The sequence below is a fragment of the Felis catus genome, chromosome B3 (assembly GCF_018350175.1).
Source record: "Felis catus isolate Fca126 chromosome B3, F.catus_Fca126_mat1.0, whole genome shotgun sequence".
NCBI classification, from domain to species: Eukaryota; Metazoa; Chordata; class Mammalia; order Carnivora; family Felidae; genus Felis; species Felis catus.
In genome coordinates this window covers 138,384,488-138,401,977 of record NC_058373.1, presented here as the reverse complement: position 1 = coordinate 138,401,977, position 17,490 = coordinate 138,384,488, and the positions used below count along the sequence as shown (strand labels likewise).

General features: G+C 47.6%; 1 long non-coding RNA gene across 1 annotated transcript; it reads left to right on the top strand.

Moving 5' to 3' along the window:
- The first annotated feature begins 5,768 nt into the window (after positions 1–5,768).
- On the top strand, positions 5,769–7,938 carry LOC123386362. The gene is made up of 2 exons (XR_006600151.1): positions 5,769–5,878; positions 6,347–7,938. It is a non-coding gene; the product is annotated as an uncharacterized LOC123386362 (long non-coding RNA).
- Positions 7,939–17,490: the final 9,552 nt, after the last annotated feature.

The window sequence follows — 17,490 nt, the reverse complement described above, 5'->3', positions numbered from 1 at the left end:
TCACTCAGACCACCAAAACTGGACCCTGGAAAGAATCATGCGATCCTGGAATCTAAAAGCCCACACTTTGAGAAAATTTTGAGGTTAAAAATGAAGAACAAACTGGGGATTGCCAGAGGCGAGGGGATGGACAAACTAGGTGAGGGGGATTAAGGGTATGGACTTCCAGTTAGAAAATAAATAAGTCATGGAGATAAAAAGTACAGCATAGGGAACACAGTCAATAATATTGGAATAGCATTGTATGGTGACAGGTGGTTACTATACTCATCATGCCAAGCACCGCATAATGTATAGAATCGTTGGATCATGGGGGCACCTGGCTGGCTCAGTTGGTAGAGCGTGGGACTCTTGATCTTGGGGTCATGTGTTCAAGCCCCACACAGGGTGTACAGCTTACTTAAAAGAAACACTCAAATTAAAAACAAGTAAAAATAAGAATTGTTGAATCACTATGTTGTCCACCTCAAACCGAGACATCGTATGTCAACTATACCTCCATAATAAATACTCTCTAAAAAAAAACCGACTCAGTGATTTGAACATGAACTGGTAATGATAGAAAGAAACAAGAACTATGCTTAATCAAATTCTGTGCGCCTGAAGCCCAGTAAGGAAGTCAACAAATAAATAAAATCTCTGTTATCTGAAAAAAAAAAATAAAGTAAAAACCCCACCCAAACGCCAAGTTCTGGGCAACCCAGTGTTCTTCCACAGCAGTTGGGAAGTTCTGGCATACGAGCCAACAGGTCTGCCCTGGAGCTGGAGATGGCCCCGTCATCTCTCCCCTTTTGGCACCTTTGTACTTGATGTTTCCTCTACCTAGAACATCCTCTACCTTTAATCCCATGACCAAATCCTACTCATTCTTGAAGCATCACCTTTTCTAGGAAATTTCCTGTTATTTTCCATTTCACCCCAGGCCAAGGAAGCATCCTGGGAAATGGGATGGTGACCCGTCTGTTTCCCCCACCAAGCTGCGACTCAGCTGTGGCCAGCGACCACGTCGCGGTCATCTCCGAAAAGCTCTAGCCCGGCATGGTCCACACAGGTTGGCCGCATGAGTAAACAAGTCAGTGGACCCTGCAGTTTCGGAGGAAGCCACCTTCAGGTGCGGGAGGAAGGGCTCACAGAGGCTCTCTAAGAAATCCCACTGAACGCTGCTGTGTTGGTTCTGCGGGCGCCATGGGGGTGGGGGTGGGGGAACCTGCCAGAACTCCAAGTGTTTAAAGAAAGGCAAAAAGTCATACGAGAGATATGGGTACTGAGCGGCTGGGCTCTTTTCTGGAAGGTGCATGTGATTCCAGTCCCAGGGGGTCAGTCTGTCCCTAGTTTTCATTTCAGGGAACTAGCAGAATCTTAGCAACAGGAAGCCAACGTGCGTGAAGCCCCAAAGCCTTTGGTATCAGACAATTTTGGTTCAGGTTCCGGCTTGGTCACTCACTTGGTGAATGCCTTACCCTCTGTGTGCCTCCGTTTCCTTGTCTGTAACATCGGGGTGATCATTCCTAGCCCTCTGGGCTACTGCAAGGTTTCAGTGACATTATACATGAAAATTAATGGGCACGTATTCAGCAACAAGTAAGGCTGCCCCTTTCCCTCTTCAGGCTGTTTTACCTCGAGGCAGGAACATCAAGGGCAGGACTCTGCACGGTCCCGTTGCCCAGACACTGTGCAGAGGGCTGTCTAGGAATTAACCAGAGTGCCAGTCAACAGGCTATTCCATGTCTCTCGCCCGTCCCTCAGTGTTTTCCATTCTCATTGCAGTGTCGCTGGTCTGTGTCCCCAGTGCCTGGGGACCTCAACCAAGCCCTGAACTGCGTTACCTCCCCGGGCCTGATGTCTACCACCTCGATCCATTTCCACGATTCCAGCAAGGATTCTGTTCCCAGAGCACCACTCCAACCAAGCCGCTGTCCTGCTTAAAATCGATCCGTGGCTCCCCGACGCCAGCTGAGCTGCGCCCGGGCCCCCTGAGATGGCACTCCACTCTTGGTGACCCCTGGCTTTGATTTCCATTGCCTTGAATTGAGTCTCCCTGCGCCACTCTTTGTGGAATTCTCAGAGCAACTCGGTCTCCGAGAAACCACGGTCGAATAGCTCGAGATGGAAGTCACCGTGGCCTCCTCTGACCCTGTCAAGGGGTTCTGTGCTGCTCTCTGACTCACACACCACCACCGGCCTCACCACCACTGTTCTCATCTGAATGCCTGTGTCCCCCCAACCCCCCACCCCCCAGCAAATTTCTGTGTTGTAACCCGATCCCGATGCGACAGCATTTGGACACGGTGCTTTCTGAAGGTAATTAGGTCATGAGGGGGGAGTCCTGGCGGTTGGGATTAGTGCCTTATAAAAAAGGCCCCTGGGACATCCCTGACCCTTCTCCATCCCTGAGACGACGCAGTCTTAGAAACAGGACGCGGGCTCTCACCGGACATCAAATCTGCCAATACCTAATCTTGGATTTCCTGACCTCCAGAACTGTGAGAGATAGATTTCTGTTATTTAAGCACTCACAACTGATTTAGACAACCACCACCACCATCAGTCATCATCACTGCTTCTCTCTTTATTTACCGTTATTTTAATACGTCTTTTCTGTCATTCCTGGCTGAATGCCCTCACCTTGAGGGCAGAGTTAAATCTGCGTGGTCTTTGTTGTTGTTGTTTTTTTAATGTTTATTTATTTTTGAGAGCGAGAGCGAGAGCGAGAGACAGAGCATGAGCAGGGGAGGAGCAGAGAGAGAGGGAGGCACAGATTCCGAAGCAGGCTCCGGGCTCTGAGCTGTCAGCACAGAGCCCGACGTGGGGCCCGGGCTCACGAAAGCAAGTTCGTGACCTGAGCCCAAGTCGGATGCTTAACCGACTGAGCCATCCAGGCGCCCCTCTGTGTGGTCTTTGTATCCAGTCCCAATGCCCAACCCAGTATCCATCACAGTGAAGGAATGAACGAAGGAGGGAGTTTGTGAGTCACTGATTCCAGGCTATCTGGCTACCGGGGCATCAACAGGGACGGCAGCAAAGGAGGAAAACGCACGGCCCTTGCTCTCCCAAGGACCTCACGCCCGGCTCTGTGAAGCGGAGCACAGACCAGACCATGAGGGTGGGGCCGGGTCTGTGTGGGGAAACCAAGGAGGGGTGCCGTTTGCATCCTCGTGCGGGACAGAGCCCCCATCCTGCTACGGGGAGGGGTGCAGGAAACGGGCAGCCTCCTGCTCCAGCTCCCTCAGCCTCCACCTCAGCTTCGGACCGGAGACCCAGCCTGCGACCGAAGTCAGCAGGGTAGTCGGGTCTTGCCTTTCCTCCCCAGCTGGGAGCTCCCCCGATGGGCAGCCTACTCCGGAGCTCCCTGCTGACGTTCAGATCTGCACTGGGATCTGCACTGCACTCCTCTGCCCTTCGTGACCTTCCACCCCAATAAGCCTTTTCAGTTCCTCACTTGGCTTTGGCGCCCGCTTCCCGGAGGACCCAGGCGCCGCACTCTCTTGCTCATTAGTCTGGCTCCAGTGCTCAGCAGGGCCAAGGAGGGCTCCACAAGGATCTGTTGAAGAGCAAGCAGATGGCGAAAGAAGGTGATCCTCTAAGCAAAGAGCTTCCTATGAGTCCGGATGGGACATCCCTCCGTGTTCTGGCTCTTTTTTTAGCCAAACTTCCTTCTGGTCCTCTTGTCATTGGCAAGGGCGTGTTGAGTATTTTATCCGCCAGGAGCGCCATAGTGGCCCTCCTCTCTCCTTAAATGACAAAGCACTTTCGTGTGGATATTGTTTGCAGCAGATGCCATATCCCCTCAGCTTGGGAGGTATTTTCCATACCTGAGGGAGAATATTCAATCACTCACTCCCTCACCCCCTCACTCAATCAACCAATGGTTGCTATGGGTTAGACGCTGTTCCTGGTGCTGGGGGTCCAGTACACACCAGACGGTTAAAGTCCCCACCCTTCTGGAGCTTCTGTCTCAGTCACAGGACCTTCAAAACCTGCTGTGGTCCGAGGTGGTAGATTGACAGGCCCCAGGAGCTGCAGGCCAAGGGTGCCGTGTGTGCTGGAATCTTCCACTGGCCCCTTAGATCCGCCCTCCAGCCATCTCCCTCACTGACCTGCATGGACCACCAACAGGTGTCCTTGTCTTCTGCCTCTGGCTTCCAACTGGTCCCCCACCCAACGGGAAGTTCCAGCAGGCGACCAGGGAGCGGGAGAGGAGTCAAGGGGAGATGTCTCTCCCCCTCCCCACCAGCTCCCTCCCTGCTATACTGCCTGGGTTGGCAGAGTCCCCACAGCTCCTGTCAAGCCGCCCTCCCCTGCAGCTACTCCGTCTGGGCTCTGGAGACTTCTCCCTCCCGTGTGCTTTCAGGTTCGGGAGAGTGGTAATAGCCCTGCACTCTCGCTAGCCCTGGACAACTGCTCCATTCTGTTTCGTTTCTCTTAACCGGCCCAGACCTATGAAAGAACTGGCTCATGCTAGCTGAGTCTGAAAGATGTCTAAAGCTGATTCTCCTGCCAAACTGAGGGCAGCCAGTTCCAACACAGCCATACTCTGTTGGCATGTGCTAATGGTCAGTCAGTTAAACCCTTGTCCTTGAGATACCAGTCCTCTGCGTTACCCACTTATAACCTGCTAGAGCCCTTGGGTGCTCTCTGAGTCATCTCCTTGAAGCCCGTCTTTAGAAGTAAAGGGGGAGACACTGTCCATCCTCCAGAAAAGTGGGATTGGCTGCCCCTTGTCCTTTCCAAAGACATACTCCCTGCCAACTATCTCCCAAACTCCATGTGTGACCCTTTCCTACCCCAGTGTGACCGAGGGGCTATCTCAATACCCACTTTGACATCTAAAATCTGTTGTACCTTGGTGCCTCAGTCAAAGCTCTTAGACATCTCATCGTATAATTTTTGTGTAGTAGCAGTAGGAAAGTTGGAAATGGAAGCCAACTCTAAGGTAGCTTGAACTCAAAGCTAAGATACCTTACAAAGGATAAGAGTGAATGATGGATTCCCATCATTCCCATCATTCATCAGGGGAATTCCCCTGATGAATGATTCCCCATGGGAATGGGGGCAAGGGCACCTCATCCCTGACATCTTGTTTCCTCACCAATATGACTTCAGAAGCACTTCATGAAGTGTGATTAAGATTCAAGGAGGCTGTGAGTTGCACAAAGCCATGGCAGGTCCTTGATCGTAGCAGTGGATCATGGTTCTTGGTTATTCACACATAAGACAACTTGTGTGGTTCTCACAACATGCCTATATAACACAGACTGTATTGTTAATACTTCCTCTTCACAAGCAAGATCATTAAAGCACAAAGAGGTTGAGTGATTTGCCAAGGTTTTCTGGTTAGTAAGTAGTATAGACAGGCTCTGAACAAAAGAGTTGAACTCGAAGACCTTGGTCTTACTCACTGTCCTCTACAATCTCCTAATCAGTCACAGCTCCATTAGCCCGCCCCTTGAATTGAGGTCAACTGGCTTTGTCCAGTCCTCCTGCCATATTTTCTACACCCAGTTCTGTCTTCATTGTAGCTTGACAAGCAACATAGCCCTGTGGGGTTGATTGTGCCAAAAATGTGGAGTTATAGCTCATGGATGGACATTTAGAGGCCTTTGCACAAATCTGGGTTTTGGAACAAATCTGGCTGTTTATATACCTGACAGTGTGCATGCCAGACTTAGGAAGCCAATATATATTCTCTACTGGGACAGGGATTCCAGGGCATAAAAACCTAGTGGCCAGCTGTTAACCAAGAAAATAAATCTTTCACATTTCTTGGCAGGAAGGAGTGCCACATTTCCCCGTGACATCAGGAAAATGGGTTGTGTCTTCTTTCCACCAGCTGTCCTCTTCAGAGATAGCCAGCCTGTAGCTCAAAGCAGCCTGCAAGGTAGGAACCACACCAGGCCTGGCCCTTCTACCCGGTGTCACTGGGGAGCTATGACATCTGGTCATGCCACCTACTCAGAGGGTGACTTTGGGCTAGTCACTCCCCCTGCCTGAACTGGTCTCCCCAACTGTAAAACAGAAGGGGTGGACTAGAGGCTCCTGAAGGTCCCCTCGCGGTGCATAATTGTTAACTCGTGGGTCCATGCGCGCTGGGCAGTGAAGGGTTCAGATGCTGAGGAAAGTCCACAGGATGCCAGCAATAATGGAAATCAGCATTGTGCAACCAGGTGTGTTAAGGGAAAGATGGTTGGGAGGGAAGGTAATGCCTGGGTTATCAGGATCTCAGGATAGGTTCATTATCTTCTCTTCCTCCCGTCCTACTGCACATAGACCCCGAGAGATCGTGAGAAGAGACCTGATTGCTATTTATGGTAACACAGGGTTTGTTTTGTTTTGTTTTGTTTTTTAGTTCCCAGGACCACAGCCCCCACTCTTTCAAGACCAGCTTCCTCCCACAACAGAAATCAAATGGGCAAGGTGGAGTAGTGCTTAAGCATGGGAGCCCTCGTGTCGATTTTCCCCAGGCTCAAATTGCAGCATTTCTGCTTACTAGCTCGGTTCCATTAGCAGGTCTTTTAAACTCCTCAAGCCTCAGTGTTCCCACCTGTATAACGGGGATGATATTGGAGCTTACTGCATAAAATACAAATAGAATTGCAAGTACTGTGGAGTAGTTAGTCAATTTTGGTGATGATCATAATGATGATGCCAATGATGTCTGCTGGCATGCCACGGCTTCGCATTGAAGGGACTGATATGCTTCCCAATCTTTAGTTCTAATGGCCCCTGCTTGGGTCTGGTGACTGTCTCTGGGCCATTTAATGCTGGGCATGTGAGAGGGTACTCTGACTGGCTCACTCAGGAGCCAATCAAGAGCAAGGGGGAGTGCAGGGAGGTGGGGTCAGGAAGAAGATGGGAGGTCCTTCTAAAGCCACATCAAGTAGGAGGAGGGCACTGTTGAGAAGAACGAGTTCTGTGTTTGCAACCAAGGTTGTAGGCGGCTGCTGTAAGATCCTGTAACAGATTCACCGTGAACTAACAAAGCCAACGTGGCAGGACCTCTCAGACCTGAACGGGCTTTTTACAAGGCCCTTGGTGCGGTGCTAACAATGTTTCCACAGGGTCATACGTTTTTGTGAAAGTACAGCATTTTAACCACAATGGGTTAATCCCGCTGTCTCTTTCCAATCTGACTTCTCATCTGTCACACTCGCCTCTGTAGGAGGTGCCACCGGAGTGGCTGTGAACATTTTTGGTATCTGGCTAAAAGGATGTTGAGTTAGGGACACCTTTATTTTTAGTTTTGTGAAATAAATGTATGTCATTCACAGTTATTTCCATATATAGTTATATTCCATATATAGCTCGCCCAGTGCAGGAAGAGCTTCCAGGAAAGTTGCCACTCATTTAACTGACTTAACTGGCATTATGACCTAAGTGCAAGGCCGCTGATGGATTCCTGATATGAACGTGATCGATGGCACCAGCACCAGAAGTGGATGGTTAATGGAAGAGAAATAAGGCTTGAAATATACAAGAAAGCAGCTTATCTGCAAAATGTCTGACTCTTTCAAGCTTTCAGAGTCTCATAATTGGATGGCTGTTTCCTTTCTTTCTTTCTTTTTTACGTTTCTTTATTTTGAGAGGAAGAGAAGCATGGACAGGGGAAGGACAGAGAGAGAGAAGGAGAGAGAGAATCCCAAGCGAGCTCCAAGCATAGCCTGATGTGAAGCTTGAACCCACAAACTGCAAGATTTGAGCCAAACCAAGAGTCCGATGCTCAACTGACTGAGCCACCCAGGTGCCCTACGGTTGGACAGTTTCAAGCACACATGGTAAAAATCCACATTGCACTCGGGTGACATGTCAGCCTGGCAAACATTTTTGGAGGCTCAGAGGACACAAACAAGATGCAAATCTTTGTCCCAAATGTGGGTGTAGAGTTGGTATTTTCAATTTGTATTTCTCTGATGATCAATAAAGTTTTCATATGACGATTGGTCATTTGTATGTCTTCCTTTGTGAGGTGTTTGTTCAAGCCTTTTGCTCATTTTTCAAAAATAGGTTTTCTTTTTTTCTTATTACTGAGTTGTAGAAGGTCTTCATATATTCCGATCGCAAGTCCTTTGTTAGATAAATGTATTTTGAATATTTTCTTTTAGTCTGTGTCTTGACTATTCATTTTCTAATGATGTCTTTTCTTGAGTAAAATTTTAAATTTTGTGAAGTATGATTTATCAATTTACTGTTTTCTAATAAGTGCATTCTGTATCCTCTCTGGGAAATCTTTGCTTATCCTCAGGTGGAGGAGATAGTCCCTTGTGTTTCTTATAGAAGTTTTCTAGATTTAACCTTTACATTGGCCTTTGATTCATTCCAAATGAATTTTGTGTTATTTGTATGAGATAGGGAGTCAAATTTCAATTTTTTCCGATATGGATTTTTTTAAAAATTCAAGTTAGTTAACATACAGTATAATCTTGGTTTCAGGAGCAGAACCCAGTGATTCATCACTTACATATAACATTCAGTGCTCATCCCAACAAGCGCCCTCCTTAATGCCCATCACCCATTAAGCCCATCTCCCCACCACTTCCCTTCCAGCAACCCTCAGTTTGTTCTCTGTATTTAAGAGCTTCTTATGGTTTGCCTTCTTCTCTGTTTTTATCTTATTTTTCCTTCCCTTCCCCTATGTTTATCTGTTGTGTTTCTTAAATTCCACATAAGAGTGAAATCATATATTTGTCTTTCTCTGACTTATTTCGCTTAGCATAATACATTCTAGTTCCATCCATGTTGTTGCAAATGGCATGATTTCATTCTTTTATCGCCGAATAGTATTCCATTGTGTGTTTATATACGTGTGTGTGTGTGTGTGTGTGTGTGTGTACATGAGATCTTTATTCATTCATCAGTTGACGGACATTGAGCTCTTCCCATACTTTGGCTATTGTTGATAGCACTGCTATAAACATTGGGGTGCATGTGTCCCTTTGAATCAGCATTTTTTGTATCCTTTGGATATATACCTAATAGTGCAATTGCTGGGTTGTAGGGTAGTTCTATTTTTAATTTTTGGAGTTTTGAGGAATCTCCATACTGTTTTCCAGAGTGGCTGCACCAGTTTACATTCCCATCAACAGTCAGTGTGGATTTTCAATTGAAAGAGCACTACTTGATGAAAAGATTTTAATTTTCCCATAAAACTGCTTTGGTACTTTTGTCAAAAATCAGTTGACCTAAGGACGCATGGGTGGCCCAGTTGGTTAATCATCCAACTCTTGGTTTTGGCTCAGACCATGATCTCATGGTTCGTGGGTTCCAGTCCCACGTCGGGCTCTGCACTGACAGCACAGGGCCTGCTTGGGATTCTCTCTCCCTCTCTCTCTGCTTCTCCCCTGCTCATGCTCTCTTTCTAAATAAATAAGCAGTTGACTTATTAAGTATGAGTTTATTTCTGGCTTTTCTAGTCTCTTCTGTTGATCCCTTTGTCGGACTTTATACCAAGACGACAACATCTCGTTAACTGTAATTTCAAGTGGTCTTGAAGTTGAGTGGTTTAAATCCTCAGAATTGTTCTTCTTTTTAAAAGTTATTTTGGCTTAAAAAATTATTTTGGCTTTTATATGTCCTTTGAATTTCCATATTCATTTTAGAATCAGGTTGTCCCTTACTACCCAAAAAGGCTGCTGAACTTCGATAGAGATTGTGAGAATGAGTAGGTCAAATCTAGGGAAAACTGAAATTACCAATGTTAGTCTTTGAATTCATGAATGTGGAGTCTGTCTCCATTTAGTTAGATCCTTTAAAATGTCTCTCAGCAAAAATCTGTAATTTCGATGAGCAGATGTTGACCATATTTTTAAATTTATTCTTAATTACTTCAGATTTTTTGCACTGGTATTTTTCTCCCAATTCTAGGAAGGAAGCATTCATTTTTTGACCAGTAATCACGATTTTATCTGTAGTTTTTCTTATTATACACATATTAACACATTAAGAAAGTTTGCTTATATTCCTAATTTGCCAAGACTTTTTTTAAAAAAAATCATGAACACGTACTGAATTTTGCCAACTGCATTTTCTATGTATATTGAGATGATCAGATGCTTTTCTCCTTTATTCCATGAATATGATGAACTACACTGATTGATTTTTAAATGTTAAACCAATCTTGCATTTCTGAGAAGAACTTTACTTTGTCATAGCATATTATTTTTTTTATATATCGCTGTACGTGATTCGATAATTTTAGAAGGATTTTTGCATCTATGTTTATGAGAGACAATAGTGTGTAGGGGCTCATCCCATGTATTTCCCTTCTCTCGGGGATCAGTCCTGCATTGCTTGTTGCTTGATGATATTGAGGACAGCAGGCTTATATATTTTGTCTAGTTTTTAGTTGTTTATGGCAAGAAGGCTGGTCTGGTATCAGTTACTCCATCTGGCCAAAAGTAGGATGTCTGCTCAAATTTTTAAAATCCAGTAATTTGTTGACACGTTTTTGTCATTATAAATAAGGGTTCACTTTAGCACCTGATTTTGCCTTTGTAATTCTGTGTTATTTTTCTAAAGGAGGGCCCCACACTGTAGAAACTATAGACCCCCAAAACGGAATCTGTCTCTCATTAAGACTATTTTCTTGGGGCGCCTGGGTGGCTCTGTTGGTTCAGCATCCGACTTCGGCTCAGGTCATGATCTCACGGTTCATGAGTTCGAGCCCCCAGTCGGGCTCTGTGTTGTCAGGGTCAAGCCCACTTTGGATACTCTGTCCCACTCTCTCTGCCCCTCCCCAATTCTTGCATGTGCACGTTCTCTCTCTCTCTCTCTCTCTCTCTCTCTCTCTCTTTCTCAAAAACATTTTTAAAAAAAGACTATTTTCTTGAATGAAAATAAGAGTTTCTACTCCCTTCCTTGGTGCTGTCTGCAGAGGTGGTAGCTATCTGCTACTCAGCTTTATGGCTGCCCTCAGACCTCTGGTGAGGCCCAAGGTCATTAGAAAGGGGACCGAGAAGTTTATATGGCGCCAGGGAGACTGACATGTCAAAATGAAGTGCAACTGGCAGGAACCCGGAAGCACGGACGATAGGGTGGGCAGAAGTTCAAGGGCCAGATCTTGGTGCCCAACATCACTGGTTACAGGAACAACAAGAAAACAAAGCCCATGCCACCCAGTGGCTTCTAGAAGTTCCTAGTCCACAACACCAAGGAGCTCGAAGGGCTACTGATGTGCAACAAATCTTACCACACAAAGATGGCTCGCGATGTCTCCTCCAAGGATGGCAAAGCCATTGCGGAAAGAGCAGCCCAGCCGGCCGTCAGTCCCCAATCCTGATGCCAGGCCGCGCAGCAAAGCAAGTGAGTAGACAGACAGCTTATGTGCGTGTGGTATTTGTGTTAAGAAAACCATTGGAAAAAAGAGTTTATTGCACAAATCCAAAAAAAAAAAAAAAAAAAAAGAGCTCCGTGAAAACCCAAGAGGAAGACTATGAGCACCACCAGGTTCAGGAAAACTCCCAAGTTGGAGGGGTCGGAAATAGAAGCTTCTCCCTACCATGTTGTATGCACCTTGCTTTGCCTGTATTAGTCAGCTCTTGAGAGGCCACCACGGAAGCTCAGTGTGGTTCAGCAGTCCCATCTTATTTCTCATCAAGGTCTTCAGGTTGGCGAGGGTGGCTCAGGCTGCCGGCTGTCCAGGGAATTCTGATCACAGTGGCTCATTTTCAGACTCAGGCTGCAGGGGCAGCAGAAACCCAGAGTATATTCTGACTGTGTTGGAAGGTCTAAAGGGGAAATCTAAATGCATAAGCAAATTCTAAACCCCTACTTGGATCATGCCCACTAGCGTTCCTTTAGCCCCAGCAAGTTATGTAGCCAGACCCACAACAAAGGCTGGAGAATTAACTATGGGAGGTGGGAAGAGAAAAGAGTGTATACGATATCACTATATAGGAGTAAAGAATCAGAACCCATAATTCAATCTACCACACTGTCCATGTTTCATTTGTTTGTTCTGATCACTGTATTCAAGACTTCAGGCTGTGTGTATGGTCCCTAAGATTTTCCCAGCACTCCCTACGTCATGGAAACTCTCAGTATATTTATCCTTCTGACGAGATTTTTCCTGGAAACTCCTATTTATGAATCAGAGCCCTGTCAGTGGAAAGGCCACCTTTGGGTCACTCATCCATCCCCGGACCTTTGGTGGCCATTCCTGAGCAAAGAAGAGTCTGGCACAGCTTCCTGCAGAGGAAGCCTCGACTAGAAGGGGAAGTTGGGCACAGTTGGCATCATGACCGGCATATCCCGTGACAGGGACCGTGCTGGGTAAATCATAACGTCTGCAGCAGACTTTTCTCAAAGATTCTTCTACTTGGGAGGAAGTATGGGGAGTGCTGACCGGGGCATAGTGGTGGAGGATATAGCAAAGAGTGGAGTATACTGGTCCTTTGTGGGAAGCCTGGGGCTAAGGTAACTGATGGAGGCAAAGTGATATTTAAAATATCTACTCATCAAAACAAACCAATAAATAAATAAAATAACATATCTACTCATCTATGTGGCATGGGAACTAGCTAATGAGAAGGGGCTACCAACAATAAATCTTGGTGTGCCGCTATCTATTCCTGAAGATACTATTCAGGTAGCATTGCCCCCTCTAAAAAAAGTGCCTCGACATTTGTCCCAAGGTCATGCAGCTTGTAAGTAGCAGAATCTTTTATTACATAAAAAATGTAACCCATACACTTACACTGGGAGAACAGATTGACTAAACTGATGACAAGAAAATCAAAGTTCAAAAACATCAAGATTCTGGTCCAAGAGCTATAGACTGATCAGTAGCATATTTGGGACTTGAACACAGGTTTGTCAGGTTCTGAACCTGACCTTCATTTCTGGATGACTTCCTGGCTCTCAGAAAAAGCTAAGGGGTGGTCATTGGTGAGGAGTGAGCGATAGACTTTCTGCACATGCTCATGATTCAAATGCCCAAAGAAATGGACTTACCCACAGAGTTTTCCAGAGAGAAGTGAGATGAGAAAGAACTATTGCCCAGTTCTGGTGGCCGAGCCAACATCAAACCAGAACGCCCCACGGAAGCTAAGTTCACACATCTCTTTAATATTGAGGCAGAGTCTTAGAACTTCAGAACCCAAAGTTCTACCGCAGAGTCTTCAGAATGAAAAACACTGACGTGGGCTCCTCAGGACGAAAAACAAAGTTACCAATGAAAAAACGTGGCCAACTAAGGTCAGATAATGACCTCAGAGGCTGGGACAACAGGGGCTCAGATGGCAAGAAGCAGGGAAGGTGATAGCAACCACAGGAAGGACAATCATTCTGTGGGACATTGCTGGACCCCTGCTCCAATAATTATAAATACAAGTCTCTTTGGGAGCTGACTCAGGGTTTGGGTAAGCCAACCATGTATGGACTCCAGTGGCACCTACACGTGTATTCTGGAACATGCAGGTATGTGAAGAAGTACCTGAAATTGACCTTTCCTGGGCTGGATTTCCCACAGATTAAGTGACCTACAGGCATCTCAGCAGCTTTCATTTGTGGCTGGTCCCCATCAATGGGTCATCGTTGGTCTGTGCCTTTGGCCTTTCATGACAGAAGGGGCCCCTTTCTGATTAAGGGAAAGATGGCAGCTTATGGGTAGGGAAGATCTGAGGAGTCATCTTTGGGTCTTGCCAGAATTAAGGCTGACCCACCTCTCTGCTCGTTCTAACTTTGATTTCTTTGGTCCCAATGAGATAGATGCTAGTTAAGGAACTTGTGCCTTTATTTCTTTACCAACTGCAATGCTTAGGACTGTTCAGCTGTTACCCACAGCTTCCTGCCCTTGGCTGAGAGATGGGATGCTCAGAACAGGACACTGAGTTGTGCTGTCCTCCCAGTGACCAGGACAGACAATGGAGTTGAAAGCCCCAGCTTTAAGGCCAAGTTTACCTACCCGGCAGGCTGTCCCAGGCAGGGAGGTGTGCTGACCTTGGATTACCCTGCTGTGGATGCATCTGATCTCTTATTTTGCAAAATTCCCCCATTATTGTCTAACCATAGAACATACACCTCTTAACAAAGGGTCTTGTAGGGAAAGGTTTGCAGATGTCTTGTGACCTTCTCTCTCAGAGCAATAATGTGGCCCTTCTGCCGGGAGTGTGCACAGTTTTGTGTAACTTGTTTACAAATGGTGGAGAATATCAGCAGTCGGCTCATTTATCCGCTTCCCATGACAGAGAAGAGTCGTCAGGTAGTGATGTCCAGCAGCCCCTCCCCCCCGCCCACCCAGCTCACAAAGGGGTCTTTCTGGGGATGGCCCACCATAGAAATTCTGCCCTTAGGGAGGGGGAAGCCACTCAACCCGCTAAGAGAGCACTGTCAGAGGAGGAATCAGGAATTTGGCCTCTGGAACTCTCTTCCCAATGTGTGGCCGCAGCCAGTCTGGGCTCCTGGAGTAGCTATCAGGGAAGTGCTTACGTGGCGGATGGGATTGTTTCTGGCAGAGACCAAGGAAACCAGGAAGCGAGCGGGTTTCCTGATGCTCTGCGGGCAGCCGACGGGGAAGAGAGAGCCCTAAGACTAAGCACGGCTGATGGCAACATTCACAGGAAAGTGAGCTGAGGCGGGGGGGCTGCTTAGAGGAGAGGGAGGAAAAGAGAGGAAACACAAGAGGGAGAAAGAGAAATATGGAGAGAAGGGGGCAGGAGCGGGGGAGGATGATGGCGAGAGACACTCCAACTGAAAGACTTCCTGTGAGGTCGTATACAGTTGGTGCCAAGACGGGGCACTTGTTCTCCCAGGCATTCTGCTGGGAGCTGTAGCTGCACTGTCTCATTGGACTTTCCTAATAACCTGGGATCGGGGTGTTACTGTCACTTTGGATAGATGAGGGAAGCCAGCTGAAGAGACGGAGACTTCACCTAAGACCAGCACAACCACCTGGGTCCCGGGCTCCTGGCCCAGGTCGACATCTGGTTCTATCTGCCTCACTGCCTCCAAATATGCCTGATCACCTGGGAGGCCCTGTAAAGACGGGGGCCAGGCTCCACTCTGGAGCTGGGATCTGGGAGAGGGTGTATGTTTCCTGAGCATCCAGGGGTATCCCACCGTCTCTTTTGTTTGGGCAAGTGACTTCCGCAGATACTGTCCTTGTAGCTGTGGTGAAGGATACCACTGAGACCACTCAAAGGGGTCATGGGAAGGTAAGGGAAAAATGCTCGGGCTGCTTTTGAGAAGGCTTAGAGGTTGGTTGATAGCCAATACTGTTGACAACCTGACAGTCCAACAGTAAGAACACAGGGACACGGGTGATGCTACATCTAAACAACAGGATCCCAAGATTCATTGATCCGCGACCATAGTCCGGATTGTCAATGGCAACGTATCTGGGAGCAATGTTCATAGCATGGCACCATTTGTATAAATTATAGTTTCTACCTCCTCCCGAGGAAGTGTCTGGATGGCTGTTGACGATGGCCGTCTGGAACGCCTTTGGACCCAGCCAAAACGAGGAACAGAGGAAGCTGTCCATTATAACAGGGAATGTGGGGACAATGACCTAAAGACTGTGCCTTGCCTAAACGCGACACTACTTTCATATTTCAAGGAAAATGGTCTCTCCAAACAGATGCGCAGTCCACCTGGTCTATAACGTATACACTAAATATCATCTTGATTCTGGGTGGTGATCTCTGGAGATTATTTTAATTTTTTAAAAAATGTATAGAATGTTTTAAAAATTGCAATTCTTTTCGGCTGGGACTATGCATGTGTGGTTCATGGAAAGACAGACAAGGATGAAAGGACTGAGCTGCTGGGTCAACTGGCCCCCTTCTTTTGCGGCATGAAGAGGTCTCAGCCCCCGCTATGCAGGAGGGCACCCCAAAGCTGTGCTCCTTGGGGTTAGGATGGCACATTATGGGGGATAAGGTGGGGGCAGAACTCCGGGTTCGCGGAGAAACCGTTTGCTTTGCACAGAAATCACAGAAACAGGCAGTGGGAAAAGAGCTTGTGGTCCATGTAGTATCCATGAAACTCTTGTAAAAAGAAAAAAACAGTCTCTATAAACTTTCCCCAGACTTCCCTGGACATCTCTGGACTCGTGAGCTACGTGACTTGAGGGGACTTGATCCTGTCTGGGTTTCAGATGGTTTACTGGGTTAAAAAAAAAAAAAAAAAAAAAAAGGAAAAAAATCTTCCGGGAGAGGGTCTCTGCCCTGCCCCTCCCCCATCCCGTAGAATCAGAGGGACCCCAAAGGCCCCCTCTGCCTTCCCAGGGTGTGGGTCCCTCTCACTGAACTTGGAAGGTCTTTGAGGCATCCTATGTCCTCCACTGAACCTCAGGCTCCCCCAGGGATCTTTCTTTCGGGGTCTCAATGCCGTTCTTGGGCTGCAGTGGGGAAGACCGCGCTTGGGACTTAGGCTCAGCGCCTTGCTGCGTGATCTCACAGTCCTCGTGCCTTTGCCAAGTCAACTCACCTTGCAGGTCACACTTTCTGCGTCAGTTAAGTGAGGCAAACATATCCACCTGATGGGATTAGGGGGCTAGCATCACCCCCATTTCCAGGGGAGGAAAACCAGGGATCCCAGATCATAAGAGCCAGAAATGGGGTTCAAGCCACAGGCAAGCACCTCGCAGCTCCGAACCTAGGCTTCCAGGATCGGGCTTTCGGCTTTCGGAGGTCCCCCCTGCAGGGGTTGAAGCGAAAGGCATCCATTCAGCTGTGCTGCCTGGGCCAGCTGCGGGGCGATCAGAGCGAGGCAGGGCTGGTGGGAAGCGTTGGGCCCCGAGCCCGAAGTGGCCAGATTCCAGCAAGCTCACCCCCACACCTTGGGCCACGCGAGGTGTGGAGCCAGAAGGTCCGATTCCACTTTTCCCGACCGTGGTGCAACCTTGGTGGAACCAATTAGCTTTTTTGAGAGCCGCTGCCTTCATCGTGTAAAATGGGGAGAAGGATACACATTCCCTGGGGTGGTTGTGAGCCCCGCACCCCCGCCCCGCCTCCAGTAGGATGGGCACAATATGCTGGGCGTGGTTGTGATCACTATTATTAATCCCCAGGCTGGGCTCTGTGCGCGCGTGAAACTGGAGACCCGAGGCCACGGTGGCCTCTCCCTTCCCCGTTCCCTGAAGATGCCCCTAGACCCTCGGGAAGCTGTGGGTTTGCCCAGTGTGCGCTCCTGGGTCCTGCTACATGAGGGTGCAAATAAGACCACGCAGGCCAGAGACGCGGGCCAGAGCGCCTCCCCTCGGCCCGGCAGGCACTGAATGGGCAGCTTTATTTCTGGGCTCTGGATTACGATGATCTCGAAGAACCATCTGGAGGCTGATCCGAGGGCTGGAAGGGCAGTCTTCCCCCCCAATAAACTTCAGATGAGTATACTTGAAAAATCACAGGGGCTTCTATGGCCCAAACCAAACAGGTCTGCTTAACAGAATCACATTCAGGTGTTTGTTTTTTTAATAAAATAAAAAATAAGTATAGACAAAGGAATGACAGTGAAGTTTGAAAATACCACAGTGTTAAAAAAAAAAAAAGACGTTGG